The sequence below is a fragment of the Rattus norvegicus genome, chromosome 1 (assembly GCF_036323735.1).
Source record: "Rattus norvegicus strain BN/NHsdMcwi chromosome 1, GRCr8, whole genome shotgun sequence".
Taxonomy (NCBI): domain Eukaryota; kingdom Metazoa; phylum Chordata; class Mammalia; order Rodentia; family Muridae; genus Rattus; species Rattus norvegicus.
In genome coordinates, this window is record NC_086019.1 from 11,855,354 (window position 1) to 11,877,137 (window position 21,784).

Sequence of the window (21,784 nt, forward strand, 5' to 3'; positions counted from 1 at the left end):
GTTATTTTGCCACGGTATTTTACATAGTAACAGAAAAGAAATGGTAACATGTGGGAGTCACACGTTACTGTGAAGATTTGGCCAAGTTCATGAACCATACCACACACAACCAGACCCACAAATGACACAGAAATGGCATCATGAAACCCTGGTCACAAAGATACAAATCTCTTAAGGGGGTTGACACCGAGTTTCTGAGGAACATCAGCTTTGCCAAGAAACACAACAAGAGAGGCCTGAAGAAGATGCAGGCCAACAATGCTAAGGCAATGAGTGCACGAGCAGAGGTCATCAAGGCCCTTGTGAAGCCTCAGGCCATCAAACACAGGATGAGAGAGGGCCCCAGCTGCAAATTCATACATCTGGCTTTTATCGCTCACCCCAAGCTTGGGAAGAGGATTGGACGCTTCATGGCCAACGGTCATAGGCTCTGCCAACAAAAGCCCAAGGTTTAAACCAAGGCAGAGGCCAAAGCTCCAGCTGAGGCCCAGGGTTCAGTTCCAGCTCAGTCTCCCAAAGGTGGCCAGGCCCCTATGAAAGCCCCATAGAAAAGGTTCCTGCCACTGTGAAGACAAATGGACTGCTGTGACACACCTATATACACAGTATTTGAAGATGACCAGTGTCATAGGCTGTTTTTACAAATAAACTTGAGACAACATCTACTTTAAAAAAAGAAATGATAACATGATTCTTCTTTTATAATTTAAGGAAAAAACCATCACTATTTTTGTCTCACTGTAACAGTCAACTTTGACAAAAATGTTAACTTTAGTGTTTGTTAGCATAAAAGTTATTAGCTAACAGCTCCTAATTATATTTCAGAGTGAGGCTAAGTCCAAAAGTTAGTCCTTGTATTCATTTTCATGATAACAAAGTAATTTTATTACTTGGACTCTTCATATTCAATTCCTTGAAATTGCTTCCAAATGCTATGTAATGGTTTCATTTTATCTAAAAGTTTGTATAACAAGTTGGAAAGATACAGATTGAAGAAGTTCAATGTTTGTAAAGATTTATTATAAAATGGATACATAACTTTGAATTAAAATGTCTTTAATAAAATTAAAATTTTTCTGAATGGTGGTCTGCAACTTAGCAATCAGGAGAAGTACAATAGTGTTTGTTCTTATTCTATGTCAAGAAATTTGTTCTCTGGATTTTCATAGGAAATTGAAGCTTTGAAAGGTTGACTCTGTTCTTGAAGTTTATCTGGAACTCATCTGTGAGCTTCATGGTGTACACAGATAAGAAACTGACAATACATTTCAACAGGCTTAATTTTAAATTGAGGACTTTAAAAGAAAGAGTATAATTAAACTATTTAATTCCACTTATTTCAGAGAAAATTCAAGTTATATTCTTCTCCTGAAAGGTAATTAATTTCAAAATTAAAAATGTAATTACAGTTCAAATAAGTTCTTAAACATCCAAAGCCAGCTTTCTAAATATAGGGTTTTGTTTAAGGGAAGTTAAGTTAGGGATAACAAATGCTGGTAAATTTCTACTCCATAATGATATCTGATCCAAGCATTGACAGAGTTAAGATGAACTGTCTATGGTTATGAAGTAAGCTTGCTCATACAGGTCAACAGACATACTTTCTGAAAATAGTCATAAAATTATTTATTTTTCTACTACAACAAATTATCTCAAAATATCATAGATCTCATTTTATTAGCTATATTAGGTAATGGATACGTTTATAGAATGCTTTGTATAGTCTATAAACAATAGAGTGTCTGAAACAATAACTAAAAATAATCCTTATTTTCTTTTAAAACAGGGTTTCATTTAGCACAGGAGAGAAGTATATATATATATTATATGTCTTCTGATGCCAAGCTGGTTCAGTGCTTCATGTGTGCAAACCATCATCTGAGTTACAGACTCTGTGGACGTCTTTGTTATTAGAATAGAGCACTTAGACATTGAAGTCTATTTTAGCCATCGAGGTGTCTCCCAAGCTTCTTCCCCTTCATCTTGTTGTCACTTTAATCCCATGAATGGGTATGGAACACAAAGCAGATCTATCTACTGTCCCATTTAAAATATCTGTATGGTTAGGTTCTCATATAAACTCACTCCAAGTTGCTTAATCTTCAAATGTCTGAACATATACGTTCAAATGCACATGCATTTACCTAAATAAGTATGTGTAGATTTATTTTTTAAAAAAAATAAAGCCTTGTCTAATAAGGAAATATAGAACTGTAACTCCTAATACACACTCACTGTATTATTTTAATGCCATGCAAATGAAAGAATCCTGAAAACTAATTTTAAAGAGCTATTTACTTATTGTTTTTATGTAGCTGTGCCTGAGTTTACATATGTAAGCCATTGTCTTAATACAGTATATATATATATATATATATATATATATATATATATATATATATCCACTATCCAACCCTTTCATCTGTCTGTTTCTATGAGGGTACGCCCTCACTCACCCACCTACTCCCTCCCACCTTCCCTTACTGACTACACTGGGACATTAAGCATTGACAGGGAATTTTCAAATAACCTAGGCTATTGCCAAGACTACAAGTTGCTTTCTACAAACTGAGAGCAAAGAGATATTGCTCAAGACAAAAGCTACACATCACATACAACATGAGGATGTTGACTTGGTAACTACATAGAACATTCTCCCTTATCTTCTAGTACCTTTGCTACAGCAAGGTACTCTACATGCTACCAAAAGACAAACCTAAAATCCAATCCAGGCACACCCCTTTGATCTACAGCGGTGTTTGCAATATATATTAGGGCCATAGTGGCACAAAGCTTCTGTGAGTAAATAACGAATATCTAACCCTTGGCATAAAGGCCACATCACAAGATAGAACCCACACCTCAAACTGCATGGATGACGAAGAACCTGCAATTAGATAACCTAAGCACATAGGAGAAAAGCATGCTACTAGTCTAAAAACCACAAGAAAAATGAAAGGAAAACAAAAGCCAAACCAAGCAAACATCAACAAAAAGACTCCTGATGGCACTCAGCTCTACATTGAAATCAGTGTCTTGTTCTGTCTCCCTGAGAAGACTTCTTTCTGCAGCTGGCGGAAACAATGTGAAGAGATTGAGTCCTTGGAAGAGTCAGCCCTAAATATGATAAATACAATTATGACATTCAGTTTAATGTTTTTTCCACATGGAGAGGTGTAATGAGAGAAGAGTAGAAGAGAGGAAAGGCAGCCATGGGCGTGTGGGGGGAAAGGAGGGGGATGGGGAGGGGAAGAACAAAGAAGAACAAAGAGCAAAAGAGCCAGTTTAATGTTTTTATGGGATTCCTGGGTCTCTGCTTCTTATACTTTCTCCTCTGCTCTTTTGCTTCACTTTGTTTGTCATTGTGTTAGAATGGCTCATCTTATTAGTTTTAAACTCTCAAAACATGAAAAGGAGTTGGGAATGCAGTTAGAGCTGTTTTCGTCCTGGTAATGTGTGTCCTTTATACCTGGCAATTAGGAATTCATTCAGGGTATTAATATGGCTACTTTTCTCTCCTCTTCAATCCTGACTTTCTAGGTACAACCCCTACAGTTAATAGTCACAATTGATATGATTGCAAGGTGAAAATTACAGAAAATATTTGGATTACCAAATCCCCAGTGTGCTGCTAGGACCAAAAATATGATCATGTCAGAATGGTATGAAATAAAGTGTGTGTGTGTGTGTGCGTGTGTGTGTGTGTGTGTGTGTGTGTGTGTGTGTGTGTGTGTGTTTGGTTGAACATTTCTATAATCTTGAGCTCTAAGAACAGAACCAAGTCACTTGTGTATCATCAATCTTAAGACTACAGAAAATATGTTTGGGTGCTACCTTACACAGAGGTAGCTTCAAGACATTCTTAAAATCTCATTTTTTGCTTTAATTGTTACACGTTCTTAGCTGAAATCCATTTTATCCCTTGCCTTTTCAACCCAAGATTTAGCAATGATGTTTATTGCACACCTATGTGTGGTTCTTGCATGGTTAATATCACCATTCAGTAGCTGCCCATCCTTTGCCCTATCTAACCAAAATCTTTCTAGGAGGTGGAAAAGGAAGTGTTTCTCTCATCATGTAACTCAGTGCTGTTATCCACATCCCATTAAGTGGGAGCAATCAAGTATTGTCCAGACTGAGTGTTTCTGGCCTTTCATGACTTTACAATACGTTGTGATTTATAAGAAGAACAGCAACAAAAAAGAATTCTCACTGTAAATCCTGGATGTACTGAATAGTATTGAAGCTCAAAATTCAAAAGGAGACATCTGTGGCAAAGGATTATTCTAGATCTTCTGCCTACCTGACATTCTTTGTCTTCTATCACTTAGGCTGTACTATGTCCATGTTTGGTATAATTTGAAGTTATTACTTATTTTTTTAGCTCTGTTACTTTCCTGCTATTTGGTTCAGTTTGAACAACATTCTAGAGTAATAAGTAAAATAATCTGAATCTTTAATGAGAAGGTTTATCTTTCCAGATTAAGAGTCATAAATCTAAGCCAGACTCCTTAGTTCAAATTTGCAACCTAGGCCAGGTTCTTCAACTGCATAATGGAGGGTAAAACCTTCCGTTTACTTCTTTACTTATGGGATTATCCTGAGGATGGTCTTGACCTTCTGATCCTCAGCTGCATAGCAAATTTTGCGAGGACTACAGACTACATGGCACTCTGGCTTTCAACCAACCAACTAATCATCAAATAAATAAATGAATAAAAGAAATACTATAGTGACCTGAGGTATAATTAGTAAATGCCCCAGTGTGTATCCATAGATAAAATGTCTTGAAGCCCAACTATGTAGCACAAAATGAAAGCCATAAAACAAATATGACATATATTACATAGTTTGCATCATATAAATGACAATTTCTAAGCCCCAAGGACATGTACACCAAAAATTACACTCCATTTAAGTTTAAATTTCATCTTAATAAGTTTCATTTGGAAATAAAAGCAGCAAGTTGTCTTACTAATAATGAGGCAATTGTAGTGAAAAATAGTAGGCCTTTAATAATACAACTACTGTTCAATATGTATAAATTGAATTTTATTGGTAAATTTTTAGGCTTATTCAATCATTAGGGGCCTACAATTTAATATCTGATACAGGATAAGTAAATTCATCTCCCTCAAAAGAGGGAATCTTTGTTTGATGGGGAAAGATTTATAAGTTATTTTATGAGTATCCACAACATTGTGGAATCTTAAATGTCCTTGCCTTTTGTTTTCCACAAGCAAGGAGTATATTTCAAGTAGAAGGAAATGAGAAAAAAATTCTCATATTAAAAAAAAGGCCAGCTGAAAGTACTAAGAAGCAATTAAACACCTGTCTGAGTGAGTATAAAGTTTCTCCCAAAAGGATTACAAAGGAATAAGCAGAAGAGAGGAATCATAAGGAGAAAAATGTGATTATAGGAAGAATTCAAAGATACAATGGGAAATTCTAACTTTCAAAGATGGTGACTAGAAGAGAACAATATTCTGGATACCACTGGGGAGACAACTGTGTTCAAAGTCAGGGACAAGAGCTATATGCAAATGCTAGGTTTAAGTAGAATTCAGAAGGTTAGTTTTAGCATGGGGATACTAATGAGGAGAAAACAGCAATTTCAATCTTTTTTTCCAGGACAAAGTCCATTTTTAATAAAAATATTTCTCATTTCTGTTATTTAGGCATATGCAAAAGCTTGAAAGTATGTATTTGAATCCAAAGCGACAAATGAGAAACCAAGAGACAGAGTAAGTTTGTAAGATCCATGGGTTGGGATCATACTTGTCTTCGGTTTTAAGCTAGGTAGATTAATGAATAAACAAAATAATAAAATACTCATTGGTATAATTTAAAATTATTACTTTAAATTAAAGAAAATCAAGGCTGTGAGAGAGAAAGACATACTTCACAGAGACAGAAATAGAATCCTTAGGTTTGTAAGTCTTGACTATTCTGAATCCATCATCTGGGCTTCCTTTGTAGGGTTCAGTCTAGGATTCTGGGAACTATATTCCTCCTTGTACTCTTTTCTATGTGACCCTCAGAAAAATGGAAGGACAAGGATGGATATCCACAGCATATTTTTTGGCTCTTGACAAAACTTTAGTTAAAGCAAATATATGTTCATGGCACTCACAGGAGGCCACAGTACTGAAAGTAAAATGGGGCTTGTAACATGAGACCTTTGCACCAAGCAGTGCTCACAAACCCAACCGAAGTAGGTAGCAGTCAGTGTTCAGAACTCAGTATCTTAACATAATTAAAACTTGTTTCTACCTCTAATGTTCTTTAAAAAGCAATATTTTAGATTAAATCCACCCATAATCATATATTCTCCTAGTTTATGAACAAAATTATAAAGCATTCATTTATTCCCAAATATAATATCAGGGGAAGAAGAGTTGTTTCCTCTATTAACTCCGTTTGACACCTGGTTTGTCCAGATTATCCTTAACATTCTATGAAATTAACTAATCGAGCCACATCAACACGAGTTAATAAGAACACTAGAAATAAAGTGAGTTAAGAAATATTTTGAAATAATCAGAAATTGAGAATATAATCACAATTTTATAAGGAAAGTTACAAGGAAGTCAAAACCATTCTTACCTAAAATCATCCATCATCAGCTTCATGTTCTCATCTTCACAGTTTGTTTCAATTTATGAGTATGATCTTAGTTCAGGTACAATAATTCTGCAGCCTCAAAGAGAAGCCAGGAAATATTTAAACACAAAACTGAGTAGAGTGATATTTTAATGGCTCTCAAATACAACTACTTGCCATAAAACATTGATGAATCATAAAGTGATAAAACTGTACTTAGGAATTTAATGACTATGAATCATGGGTTGATACCCTAAGATGACAGAGAACTGTCATAGATTTTAGACGTTTTGGTAAGAGGGAATTAAATCTCTGTCATTGACAATGATCTTGCACATAACCGATCGCCATACAGTAGATTTGTCTAGTGAAAAACTAAAAGTAAAGTCTTCTAAAAGCAAACAGCATGTCACAGAGATTTTAAAGTGTGAAGGGTGAAATACCTTGGGCAAAAGTCTTTTGTTTGTTTGTTTCCTTTTTGGTAGATACAACTCATACCTTGTTCAGAAGTCATTATTTCCTTGTCTATTACCATAAGATGAAGGAGAAGCAGAGGAAGCAGGAGGAGGAAGAAGATGTTTATAAAAGAAGATATTCTTGGGAACCTCCTTGGTTCTTGTAAAAAAATAATTCATAGGAGGACAAAGATGATGTTTACAAAATAGAAAGATATGGCTCAGTTTCACAAACCAAAGTAATTGAAAAATCAGAGTAAAAGTTTTATCTTTTGAAAAACTAATAAAATTGATATTGATAAACCAAATAACCAGGTCATTGAGACAGGGAAAATTGGAGAAATGAACACTGATTGATAGAGGATTATATGATTATCTATAAGAATTCTTTGTTTTGACAGTCTGTCTTCTCCAACACTTACGATAAAATTCAGTTGTCATCATAGCAGTATTAAGAAATGGGGCTGTTAAAGTACATTTAATACACAGGGCACTTTCCATGTTTGGCGTTGGTATTATAAAAGGTTAAGCTGGGGGCTGGGGATTTAGCTCAGTGGTAGAGCGCTTGCCTAGGAAGCGCAAGGCCCTGGGTTCGGTCCCCAGCTCCGGAAAAAAAAGAACCAAATAAATAAATAAATAAATAAATAAAAGGTTAAGCTTAGCCTCTTATGTTATCTCTAAATTTTACCATTTTTGCAAATGCTAATGCTCTGATAGCAAGAAGAGCATTAGTAATTGTGAAAACACAGTCTTGTATTTCTTAATATCAATAATGAAAACCAACTATGGTTATACTTAGTATAAATTACCCAGCACCTGGAATATAATAAATGAAAATAATTTAAAAATTGTTAAGATAATATTAACATAAAAACTGAACTAGTAATAAATATACTCAAGTGAGTTGGAAGGCTATATACTGATCATTACTAAATGGATTATAAAAAAGATGTCATTGGTGAAGAACACCATTTTCAGAGACTGAAGAAACTATTTCTAACACACCAAATTAGTGTGTAAATTCAAGACAAACCAGATCCAAATGTCAGTTAATTATTTTGTAGACATTGTCAAACTAACTCAAGAATTAACATAAATGGCACAATTATAAAGATACCCTGAAATTTATAAAGAATAAAATACTGTACAGTTCATGTAACTCTAATCTAAATAAAATTAATTTAATTATATAGTATCATATTGATAAAATAATCACTGAGATATTAAACAGTTGAGTTACAATAAAGTATAGGAACAGACAAAAAATCATAAAATTAGAAAAAGAAACAGGTGTTAACATATTTTTAATTTCACCAAATAGGCTATTTAGCTTTGGTACGGAATATACTCAACCTTAGCAGAATCTATGGTCCTAGAGAAAACCTGTGCATGCTATGACGAAACTTTGTAACTTTCTAAGTAATTGCTATAGTATGTCCGTAGCACACTAAATTCCTTCTTCTCATCTAACTCCCTAGTTCTTGTAGTTCTCTATTCTTTCTTCTACAATGATTCCTAAGCCTTGAGAGGAAATGTAATGATATAGATGTCCCATTTATAACTGAGCACTCTCCAGCGTCTATTTTCTCCACCATGATTAGGTGTGTATTTCCTTGTTAATGTCTGTCATAAATAGAATACATAATTGTATAAACAATTGAATATATACAAAATGAAATCAAGAAACTGTAAAATTGCAAATATAACTTATTTGAGTTACAAAATTTTGAGTATGGTGAGTTCAGCTCAATTTTTATTTTAGGAAATAGAGTTTAGTCAGTCTGACAAGACTTTCTATGATTCACTATATATTGTGGGTTTTTTTGACTATGTATTTTAGTCCTTTGCTAAAGGAATTTCTCTGTAGGAGTGGCCTATTTTTACATGGCATGAGTAAACTATCAGCACTCAGGAAGTTGAGTCAGAGGATCATGATCAATATTGGTTATATACCAGGAGATATGTCGTAAACAAAAAAGGAAATAAATGAGGAATTTAAAGGCTCTAAATTTAGTACTTTGGCTCAGGAATACTGACTGAATGGCAAAAGCTTCCTATATACAAAGATAAAAATGCAGTAGTACCATATTGATGATTATATGGACTAGATAAGTAACTATTACATAAAAATGAGCAAATTTATGTGTGTAGAGAAAGGACAGAGCTTTTAGGCTACACAAGGCTAAGGAACGAATCACATATATGAGAGACACAGAGAAAGAGGCAAAGAGAGAAAGACAAAGAGAAAGATATATGCAAAGAAAGAGGGAGGATGGGGAAACGGAGAAAGGGGATTGGAGAGAAAGAGAAAGGAGGGAGGGAGGTACAGAGGGAACAAGAGAAGGAGGAGGGAGGGAAAGAGATTTTCTATGTATTTACAGAGAAGTGATGCATTGCAAGTAGAAGAACGCTAAGCGGGAAGAAACGAAGCCACAGAATAGACCTGTTCTCCACAAATCAGATACAATGCATGTAAATCTAGATTCTTTGACTCCACCTCTTTCAGATAGTCTCTAAGACCAAGTCCATTGTCATAGGAAATGTTGGTTATGTTTCTGTCTAGCACTCCTCAGTACGGTAATATCCAGATGTCATGTATTTTTAAGAATTGCCATATCATTAAGGGTAAAGCAGTAAATTTGAACTAGGTTTACCTGATTATGGTGAGTGGGAATAAAAACCAGGCACAGTAACTCCCTCATCCAAATCTCAAGGGGAAGAGAGCTGAACTCCCAGAAATGTGAACAATCCTGAGAGCCCAAGAGAGACCACCACTCTGCTTACATTCATTTCCCAAGAGGAATGAGCATAATGGCCTCTGGATACAGGAATAGAGGGAGCAGTCAGCAGCAGGAACACGCTGGTTTCTCCATGCACCTGGAACTTAACACAACCTATCCCCCCAGCTCCCTGAACCCAAAGCCTATGGGAGAGAGAGATGGACCTCAAAAGTGCAGACAAACCTGAGAACACAGAGGAGACAACTACTTTCTGCCCACATTCCTGACCCAATGGAGAAATCCCCTAGTGTTCTCTGTGCCCTTTAGGCACATAGACTTAGGAGGAGTCAGGGGCAGTCCAGTTTCTGCCTGTGTCAACAGCTGAAAGCCAGTCATGGGAGCACCTATACACTTGAGAGCAGAGGTAAGACCAACTCTTCTGCTACAAGCAACCCACTTGGAGGCTTCAGGTCATACAAACCCAGGAAGAGCTCTCTGTTCCCACATCACGCTAAAAGAAAACTGGTACACAGGAGTGCTGACACTCAGGCCTATAGGAGGATCAAGACACTGTAGGAGACAGCGACAAGCAAACAACAGAGACAGTCTGAGAGCATAAGGCAAATACAGGAATCTAAGCAAAAGAAACCAAAACTACTTGGCATCATCAGAGCCCAGTTCTCCCACCAAAGCAAATACTGGATATTCAAACACACTCTAAAAGCAACATTTGGATTTAAAATCACATCTTATAATGATGAGAGAGGACTTTAAGAAGGATAGAAATAACTCCTTTAAAGAAATACAGGACAACACAAGTAAAAAAAGTAGAAGCCCTTAAAGAGGAAACGTGAAAATCCCTTAAAGAATTACAGGAAAACACATCCAAACAGATGAAGGATCTGTACAAAATCATCCATGATTTAAAAATAGAAATAGAAACAATAAAGAAAGCATAAAGGGAGACAACACTGGAGATAGAAAACCTAGGAGATCAGGAGTCATGGATGCAAGCATCAACAACAGAATACAAGAAATAGAAGAGAGAATCTCAGGGGCAGAAGATATCCCAGAAAACATCGACACAACTGTCAAAGATAATGTAAAACAAAAAAAAGCTCCTAATCAAAAACATCCAGGAATTCCAGGACACAATGAGATGATCAAACCAAGGATAATAAGTATAGAAGTGAGTGAAGACTCTCAACTTAAAGGGACAGTAAATATCTTCAACAAAATTATAGAAAAAACTCCCTTAAGCAAAAGAAAGAGATGCCCATAAACATACAGGAAGCCTACAGGAGTCCAAATAAATTTAACTGGAAAAGAAATTCCTTTTGTGGCATATTGGTCAAAACCCAAAATTGGCAAAACAAAGAAAGAATATAAAAAGCAGTAAGGGAAAAAAGTCAAGTAACATATTAAGGTAGACCTATCAGAATTACACCAGACTTCTCACCAGAACTATGAAAGCAAGAAGATCCTGGGCAGATGTCATATGGACACTAAGGGAACACAAGTACCAGCCTAGGCTACAACATGCAGCAAAACTTTCAATTAACATAGATGACAAAACCAAATTTACTTAATATTTTTGTACAAATCCAGCCAAACAAAGGATAATAGATAGAAAACTCCAACACAAGGAGGGAAACTACACCCTACAAAAGAGAAAGTAATCCCCTTACAATGAAAAATAAAGAGACACACAAACATAATTCCACATCTAAATGCCAAAATATCAGGAAACAACAATCATTATCATGTAACATCTCTTGACATCAATGACTCAATTCTCCAAGGAGAAGACATAGACTAATAGGTTGGATATGTAAAGAGGACCCAGAATTTTGCTGCCTACAGGAAACACACCTCAGAGACAAAGACAGACACTACCTCAGAGTAAAAGGCTAGAAAACAACTTTCCAAACAAATGGCCCAAAAAAACAAGCTGGAGTTGCCATTCTAATAAAATTCAGATAAAACCATTTTTCAACCAAAAGTTATCAAAAAAGATAAGGAAGGACACTTCATATTCATCAAAGGAAAAATCCAGCAAGATGAACTCTCAATACTAAATATCTATGCTCCAAATGCAAGGGCACCTACATTCATAAAAGAAAACTTACTAAAGCTCAAAGCACACATTGCACCTCACACAATAATAGTGGGAGATTTCAACACCCCACTCTCATCAATGGACAGATCATGGAAACAGAAATTAACACAAACATAAAGAAACTAACAGAAGTTATGAGCCAAATGGACTTAACAGATATTTATAGAACATTTCACTCTAAAACAATAGAATATACCTTCTTTTCAGCACCTCATGGCACTTACTCCAAAACTGACCATATAATCAGTCACAAAACAGGCCGCAACAAACACAAGAAGATTGCAATAATCCCATGCATCCCATCAGATCAGGACAGACTAAGGCTGGTCTTCAATAACAACAAAACAAACAGACACATGGAAGTTGAACAAATGTTCTACTCAATGATAACTTGGTCAAGGAAGAAATAAAGAAAGAAATTAAAGACTTTTAAATTTTTAATGAAAATGACGACACAACATACCCAAACTCAGGGGACACAATGTAAGCAATGCTAAAATTAATACTCATAGCTCTGAGTGCCTGCCTCCAAAAAGAAACTGGTAAGATCATAAACTAGCAGTTTGATAGCACACCTAAAGCACTAGAAGAAAATATACCCAAGCTAGTAGAATGAAGGAAATAAACTGAGGACTGAAATCAACCAAAGAGAAACAAAAGCACTAAACAAAAAAATCAACAAAACCTGGAGTAGGTCTTTGAGAAAATTAATAAGATAGATAAACCCTTAGTCAGACTAACCAGATGGCATAGAATGTGTATCTAAATTAACAAATCAGAAATGAAAATGGAGACATAACAACAGAATTGTGTAAATTCAAAAAATCATCAGATCCTACTACAAAAGACTGTATTCAAGAAAACTGAAAAATCTGGAGGAAATGGATAATATTCCAGACAAATTCCAAGTACCAAAGTTAAATCAGGATCAGATAAAACATCTAAACAATCCCACAACTCCTAAATAAATAGAAGCCATTATTAAAAATCTCCCAACCAAAAAGAGTTCAGGACCAAACGGGTTTAGTGAGGAATTCTATCAGACCTTCATAGAAGTCCTGACACCAATACTGTCCAAAGTATTGCACATAATAGAAACAGATGGAGCACTACACAATTCCTTCTAAGAAGCCATAATTACACTTATACCTAAATCATGCAAAGATCCCCCCAAAAAGAGAACTTAATATCAATTTCCCTTATGAATATCAATGCAAAAATACTCAATAAAATTGTCGGAAACCAAGGCCAAGAATACATGAAAACGATCATCCAGCTTCTTCCCAGGGATGCAGGGATGGTTCAATATATGGAAATCCATCAACATAATCCATTGTATAAACAGACTCAAAGGAAAAAACACATTATCATTTCATTAGATGTTGAGAAAGGATTTGACAAAATTCAACACCCCTTCATGTCAAAAGCCTGGAAAGATCAGGGATTCAAGGTTCATATGTGAACATAGTAAAAGCCATACACAGCAAACCAGTAGCCAACATTAAACTAAATGTAGAGAAACTTGAAGCAATCCCACTGACATCAGGGACTAAACAAAGTTGCATAATCTTCCTACTTATTCAATATATTACTCAAAGTGGTAGCCAGAGCGATCAGACAGCAAAAGGAGGTCAAATGGATACAAATTGGAAAGGAAGAAATCAAAATATTACTATTTGCAGGTGATATGATATTATTCAAAAGTGACCCCAAATGTTCCATCAAAGAACTACTAAGCCTGACAAACAACTTCAGCAATGTGACAGGGTATAAAATTAACTCAAACAAATCAGTTGCCTTTCTCTACTCAAGGATAAAGAGGCAGAGAAAGAAATTAGGAAAATGACAACCTTCACAAAAATCACAAATAACAGTGTGATTCTAACCAAGCAATTCAAAGATCTGTATGACAAAAACTTCAAGTCTGTGAAGAAAGAAATCGCAGAAGATCTCAGAAGATGTAAAGACCTCACGTGCTCATGGATAGGCAGGACTAATATAGTAAAAAGGCAATTTTGCCAAAAGCAATCTACAGATTCATGCAGCTCCCATCAAAATTCCAACTCAAATCTTCATAGAGTTACAAAGAGCAATTTGAAATTAATTTAGAAAAACAAAAAAACCCAGGATAGGGAAAACTATCCTCAACAATAAAAGAACTTCTACTGACCTCAAGTGGTATTACAGAACAATAGTGATAAATCTGTATGGTATTCATACAGAGACAGGTAGGTATATCAGTGTAAAAGAATTAAAGACCCAGAAATGAACACACATACCTATGGTCATTTGATCTTTGCAAAAGAGCTAAAATATTCAATGGAAAAAAGATAGTATTTTTAACAAATGATGCTGGTTCAACTAGAGATCAGCATGTAGAAGAATGCAAATCAACCCATTCATATTTCCCTGTACCAACCTTAAGTCCAGTTGGATCAAGGACCTCCTCATCAAACCAGATACACTCAAACCAACGAAAGAAAAAATGGCAAAGAGTCTTGATTACATGGGTACTGGAGAAAATTTCCTGAACCAAACACCAATGGTTTATACTCTAACATCAAGAATCAACAAATGGGACCTCATAAAAATGCAAAGCTTCTGTAAGGTAAAGGACACTGTCATTAGGACAAAAGGGCAGCCATCAGTTGGGAAAGGTCTTTACGAATCTTACTTCTGATAGAGGTTTAATATTCAAAATACACAAACAACTTAACAAGTTAGAATCCAGATAGCCAAATAACCCTATTAAAAATGGGGTACAGAGCTAAACAAGAAATTCTCAACTGAGGAATATTGAATGGCTGAGAAGTACTTAAAGAAATGTTCAACATCTTTAGTCATCAGGGAAATGGAAGTCAAAGCAATCCTGAGATTCTACCTCACACCAGTCAAAATGGTTAAGATAAAAAACTCAGGTGACAAGAGAAGCTGGCAAGGATGTGGTGAAAGAGGAACACTCCTCCATTGTTAGTGGGATTGCAAACTGATAAAACCACTATGGAAATCAGTCTGGAGGTTTCTTAGAAAGGTGGGCATTCCACTACCTGAGGACTCAGTCATACCTCTCCTGGTCATATACCCAAAAGATGCTCCAACATACAACAAAGACTCATGCTCCACCGTGTTCATAACAACCTTATTTATAAGAGCCATAAGCTGGAAAGATTCCAGATGCCCTTCAACAGAGGAATGGATAGAGAAAATGTGATAAATCTACACAATGAGGTATGACTCAGCTACAAAAGCAATGACTTCATGAACTTTGTGGGCAAATGGACGGAACTAGAAAATACCATCCTGAGTGTGGTAACCCAATCACAGAAAAACACCCATGATATGCACTCACTGAGAAGTGGATATTAGCCCCAAAGCTTGAATTACTCAATATACAATCCGCAGACCACATAAAGGTCAAGAAGAAGGATGACCGAAATGCAGATGCTTCACTCAGGAGAGAAGATGAAGACAAAGTTTGGAGCAGAGACTGAAGGAATGGATATTCTTAGCCTGCTCCACATGGGTATATATCCCATATATACAGCTACCAAAACTATATAATACTGATGAAACTAAGAAATACATGCTGACAGGAGCCTGTTATAGCTGTCTCCTGAAAGGCACAGCCAGAGCATGTCAAATACAGAGGTGAATGCTAGCAGCAAACCATAAAACTGAGAACGGGGTCACTGTTGGATGAATTAGAGAAAGGACTGACAGAGCTGAAGGGGCTTGCAACCCCATAAGAACAACAATGCCAACCAACCAGAGCTCTCAGGGACTAAACCACTACCCAAAGACGACATGGACTGACCCTGGGCTCCTACAACATATGTAGACGAGGATGAGGATAGCCTTGTTGGGCAGCAATGGAAGGAGAAGCCCTTGGTTCTATCAAGGCTGGGCCCCCAGTGTAGGGAAATGTTGTGGGGTGCATTAAAGGGCTTGGTTGGGGAGGCAACACCCTATAGGAGATGGGGAGGGGTGTGGGTAAAGGGGCTTATGGATGGGAAACCAGGAAAGGAAATAACATTTGAAATGTAAATTAAAAAAGGATCAAAGAAAAGAAAAAGAAAAAACAGGCTCAGGAAAGGACCATGTAAGGCAGAGGCTATGACAAGGTTACTGCAATCAGACATTTCATATCCTTATCAGAAAGAGCATACAGTGGTTCCTGTCAGGATCAACACAATGATAGTTGCTAGGATATAGCGATATTTGTAAGTTATATAGGGTACATAAGATTAATGCTTATGATTAATTGTTCTATCAAGCTTCTATATGCTTTTTGATTTTTAGAGAAAACAGATAAATACAGATGGCCTGACTGTTTCACTGCCTGGGGAATACCTCAGTTTTCAGAAACAGAGGCATATGTTTCTTCCGGAGCCAGGGAATCAGTCATGAAGGAACTATGAGATATGCCCACGAAACGTCATGAGTCCCAACATTAAAGAAAAAGAGCCTATATGGTTGACAGAGTGCTCATACATCACTAATTCCTATTTATGTTTGCAGATTTATTTTATCAATACTTTTTTCTCCAATAAAATTTAAAAGATTAAGAATTCAGTGTCAAAACTGAAACAGAAAAGCCTAGGTCAGTAGTATGCCATATTTCCAAATAGATTTGAAGTATACAGAAAATCTGCTATTTAAAAATATTTATTTATAATTAATGACCAGAATGGTATTTCCCCATAAAAGAAGGCCAACTCTCATGTTGTAAACTTGTATAGGCTTATGGGCTCTCAACTCTTTTTTTTTTCTAGTTGTTATACTTCCAAGTGCTTAACACATTTCTCAAATGAGAAGAGTCAATAGATGTCAGTTGGTGAGGGCATTTCAAATGCATTCTAAATTGTGGATCTCATTTCAATGATGAAAGATGGCCATTCAAGTCAAGCTTACACATAAAATATACCTACTTAGAAATTAAAAACTGATGAAAGAAAAGTGATATGCTTCACAATGATGAATACAAGTGAATAATCTATTGATATGTTAAAGTTTTTCCCACTTGAATTAGTTCTTTCTTCTATTTGCTCAATAAATATAGATTGCATAATTCGTTTTGTAAAAAAATATATGCTACCTTTTTATCAATATTGAGTAAGTTTGTTGCATAATAAATCAAGGGTTCCTTTCATCCCTAAATATCCATATGTGCTAGTTTTATTTCCAAAGAGATAATTTTGTTACATGTATTTTTCTTCATTATTGTAAATTCCATGATTAAAGAATGAAGTGAGACACTTAAGGTTAATATTTTCTTAATATAAACCATGATATTAGACTTGGAATGAATGCTATTATTTCAGTAATCACTGTTAGCTTTGTGAATAAAACAGTTAATAGACACATTTTTAGAGTGAATCTGGGTCTCTATTTATTAGGTATACAGTAAAGGGTCTTAGGAAGTCATTACTTTCCGTTTTGAATTTTTAAAATCATGATTCCATTTTACAAAGATGACATGTAACTTCTCCATGACATTTGACATCATAAATAATTACAGACTCATCTTGGTAGTGATGAGTAGAACAATTTTAAAATACACTAGATTATTAGTCCTTAAGCCTAATAGTACAAAATCTTTTCTAGAATGTTTACCATAATATTTTTCTGTGATCCTTTTTCATATACTACTCTATTGCCTATATTCTACACCCCTATCACTGATACAACTGTGACAACAAAGTCATGGAGACCCTGAATTCAGAGTGATATGAACTTAGCAGCAGAAGTTTTCATACATTTGCATTCACAGAAATATGAGTTTGACTAAACCTCCACACATGTACAATGAATATTTCAGAGGAACTAAGGAGTTTAAGAGAAATTATGTCCATGTGAGGTCAGGGTGGAACAAAATAAATTCAAATGTCCATAAGAAGGGAGTAGCAATTTCTGTCTTATCCCCATTTCTAAGTCTCCATGCTTTCTGCAGCAGAGGACAGCAAGATCCTTTCAGAAGGATGGGGTTCACCCTGCTTAACCTTGAATACCAATTCATGTCCATCTTAGTGAACTCTGGGTATGAATGATGTGTTCGTTTGATACTTGACCAGAGGGCCTGACATTATTAGGAATTGTAGCCTTGTTGCCTTGTTTGAGGAAGTGTGTCAGGGTAAGGGAAGACTTTGAAGTCTTTATGCTCAAGCTCCACCTAATGTAGAATTCCAGTCCCCACCTGGTTGCCATTGGATCTAGTAAGTTGCTTCATGTTTCATTCATCATAACCCAAGATTGCCAATACATCCTAAATATAGTTTTTATAAACTCAAATTTGGTTTTTTGATTTTTATGACATTTAGAAACATTGACTAGGTTGATGTATGTGACCTGTTTTTAAAATTCAGAGCTTGCTCTTTTCTTACATGTACATCTAAAATCACTAAAGGCATTCATTCCTAGGTTACGTGAGTAATAATTGCTGTGATATAAGAGTCAGAGAATAATTAACAATAACCAAACTTGTAATAAAACAGTGCATTTATATTACAGGATAATTATTGCCATTTTACTTATGTTATTTGATATATTTCACTTTAAAAGGAGAAAAAGATGTTTAAAAAGAAACCAAAACAAAATTTGATCATGAATTGATTTATGCAAAAAACATTTAAGTTGTACAAGTCCGATGACTTTATTTGGCCAGCCTGTTACTTAACACTATGTTTACTAATGACTTGTAATTGGATCTGTAGTTAGTTTGGAATTATACACTCTATATTGAATACTGAAGCATGTCCTCTTTTCTTTCTGATATAAAAAAAAACCTCACAGATTGTATTTAATAGTACGTCACTGCCTAAAAATCTTTTGCGTCTTCATTTCAGTGAACTAGTAGAAGATAAAATCTTCATCAGAATAAGACTGCTGATGTTGTTCCAATGTTTCTAGTATATACATGGTATCTTTTTGAGTTCCAATTCTGACGTAGGCTCAATGTTCTACTGTTGTGAAGAGATACCATGACCATGACAACTCTTATAAAGGAAAGCATTTAATTGAAGTTCTCTTTGAGTTTCAGAGGCATAGCACATTTTTAGCCTGGTGGGGAATGTGGCAGCATGTGAGTAAACATGGTACTGGGAAAGTAGCTGAGAATTCTACATTTTAATCTGTGTGCACAAGGGAGAGTATGACACTGGTATTAGCTTGGGCTTTGTAAATGCCAAAGTCTACAAACAACGACATATTGCCTCCAATAAGGCCATGGCTACTCCAAAAAGGCCACACCTTCTAATCTGTTTCAAGTATTGCCACTGTGTGATAACCAAGCATTCAAAATTAGGAGCCTATATGGGCCATTCTTATACAAACCATCACTATTATTATCATGACTATTGTTTTTGCTCTTCTTGAATAGGTAAGTTAATGTGGAATCTTTTCCATGATATAGTGTAGGAAAGTTTAGAACATCTTACAGAGCACATACTCAAATGTGTTTAGGTATTCAATATAGGAATGAAAAGAACATGTGGTTAAAAAGTATAATTTCTGTAGCTTTCCATTATGCTTGTTAAATTACTTTAAAGATTGCCCATTAATGCACAGTCAATTTATTCTTATTGAATATATTCGCAAAACCACATTTAGATATAGAAGATGTTGGAGGATTGCATTTAATCTTTTATTATCAAATCCTACACTTAATTGCTTTGTGCTTCGAAATTGCAGCCTACGCAAAACTGATGTTTATGCTTTGTAAATTATATCTTCTTCGACATTCAATATATCCTTTAATGTAGATATGAAAGTATGAGTCTACATATATCATCATTTGAATTTTATCATCATTGATCTTTAAAGTTTTATGTCTGTAAATATTTTGGTATATTTCTTCATTCATATGAATATAAAGGAAACCATTGGACAATTGTTCCTCAGTATTTGATTAAATCTCAGCATTAATATATATGAATGTCCATAATTCATATCTATAATGTATAGATTCCTTGAGTATATATGTAAATATACATTTAATTATATATGTATATAATTTGTACATATATGTATATATGTAAACTATAATATATAAGTATATATAATTTGTAGAATTAAGAAAATACTAAAAAAATCAATGGTCTTTTATATAGTCAAATCCAGTTGAATTATTTTAAATAATAATTTGTATTCGGTTAGGTGGGCTTCTTCTATAGTCTTTATTGGTTAGTAATGTACTGAAAATGTGCAAAATTGAGACTCTTGGTACCTGTTCTTGCTCTACAAAAGTTTCCCTTAAACATTCATGTCTAAAGTCACAAGAGTCACAATTACGTCTTCAATGTTCTTCAATAATTCTTCATGTTCATTTGTAGGCTCCTGTTCAGATGACATTTTAGAGTTAGGCTGTTTTCATTCTCTTCTGGTAATTACCTGCTTACTCTTGCAAGTATAACATTGGATACTCAGTTATCTGTTGAGTAAATACTGGTCCTCTTTTATTAATTTTTCTTTCACTGTGAAACTTTGTAAAAAAAAAACTAATTAGAAAAATTTCTTACAAAGCTTAAGCTATTTTATTTTATGTTACCCTGCATCCCAGGTCCACACATATTTTATTTTCTTTCCTGGCAAGAGCTTAATGTTCTCATGAACTATTTGTTTGCCTCCTTGATGTCTATTATGTGTAGTCTTTTTTCCATTGTCTTTACACTGATACTCATTTGCTGAATGTCTTATCAGGCATCCAGGTTGACTTTCTAGTACTCTGACACACCAGTCTGTCAGTTCTGACTTTCTCTGAGGCTGATTTTCATTCCATATTTTATTTTCCTGATTACTTTACTCACCAGATTCATTGTACATGCTAATAATATTCTGGCCCTCATTTGTCTTGTTTCTGAGAATGTACTAAGTTTCAAGTATGTTGTTATCCCATTGTGCTAGTTTTGTTTCCATTTACAGTTTCTGGAGACAGACAGATAGATGAGAATTATAAGATTTCTAAACAAACACTGACAGACCAGAGCAACTATTCTCACGGCGTCTGATGAATTTGTTACTTAATCATCATTATCTTCAACCACTAAATCCCCACAGGGTTAAAAGGCTGAAGCCTGGCTTCCCATACAGCAAACATCTGCATTGTATCCTATCCAAATGTGTATGATGTCTTAGTTTGTCTGTGCACTCCTAGTTATGTATCTTTCTAAAGGAGCAACATGAATTACAGTTAGGTATCTCAGAATTTCCCCAATGTATGTGTTTGCATCCAGTTATTTTTGAAAGTTTCTTTCACTACGTGTGGTACAGGAATAAGTGAATGTTTTTACTATGTTCTCAGGTTCTGTAAACCAAAGACAAAGAAATGGGAAGCAGATTTACAAGCTTTTGTTTCCCTCTCAGAGACAAATCTGCTTTATGTCACATGAAAATTGTTGAGTTTGTGCCAATAAATATATCCTCATTGAACTTCAAACCGCTGGAAAAAATCTTTTCTAAGCACATGGTAGGCTTGACCACCATTTCTTTGGAGTGAAATTAAAAGATCTCAGCTTGCTTTTTGTTTTTAATGTGAAATTTCTTTATAATTGAGTACATAGTGCATCAGGCTGTCTGCCACATATCAATTTAAATTGACCTAAACGCAGTGTGTGCTTTTTATCTCAAACTCAATAAAAGTAAAAGTTTAAAGAAAATATTAAGCATGATAAGTCTACAAGTTCATACAAAAGCAGTGTTAATCCCCTCACAAATCATCAGAGTATATTATAGCAATCACACTGCATTACTTGGTAAGATCCATTTCACTTAAATCAGTTTTCGGGGTAATGAGTAGTTATACCATTATTGACTCATCTTCCCCATAATCTTTTATTGGCATGAATAAATGCTTGACAGAAGTATGCCATGGTTGAAGGAATAAATTGACTCTT

General features: G+C 35.1%; 1 long non-coding RNA gene across 2 annotated transcripts in view; it reads left to right on the forward strand.

Moving 5' to 3' along the window:
• Window positions 1-21,408, forward strand: part of LOC108349489 (uncharacterized) — a 31,437-nt gene extending 10,029 nt beyond the window's left edge. The window contains exons 5-6 of one of the 2 annotated variants that reach the window (XR_005497225.2): window positions 5,679-5,744; window positions 21,193-21,408. This is a non-coding gene — a long non-coding RNA (uncharacterized LOC108349489). Of the gene's footprint in view, window positions 1-1,169; window positions 1,376-1,786; window positions 3,223-5,678; window positions 5,745-21,192 lie in introns of those variants that run through there. The other variant, XR_010062758.1, reaches the window with a different exon arrangement.
• Window positions 21,409-21,784: the final 376 nt, after the last annotated feature.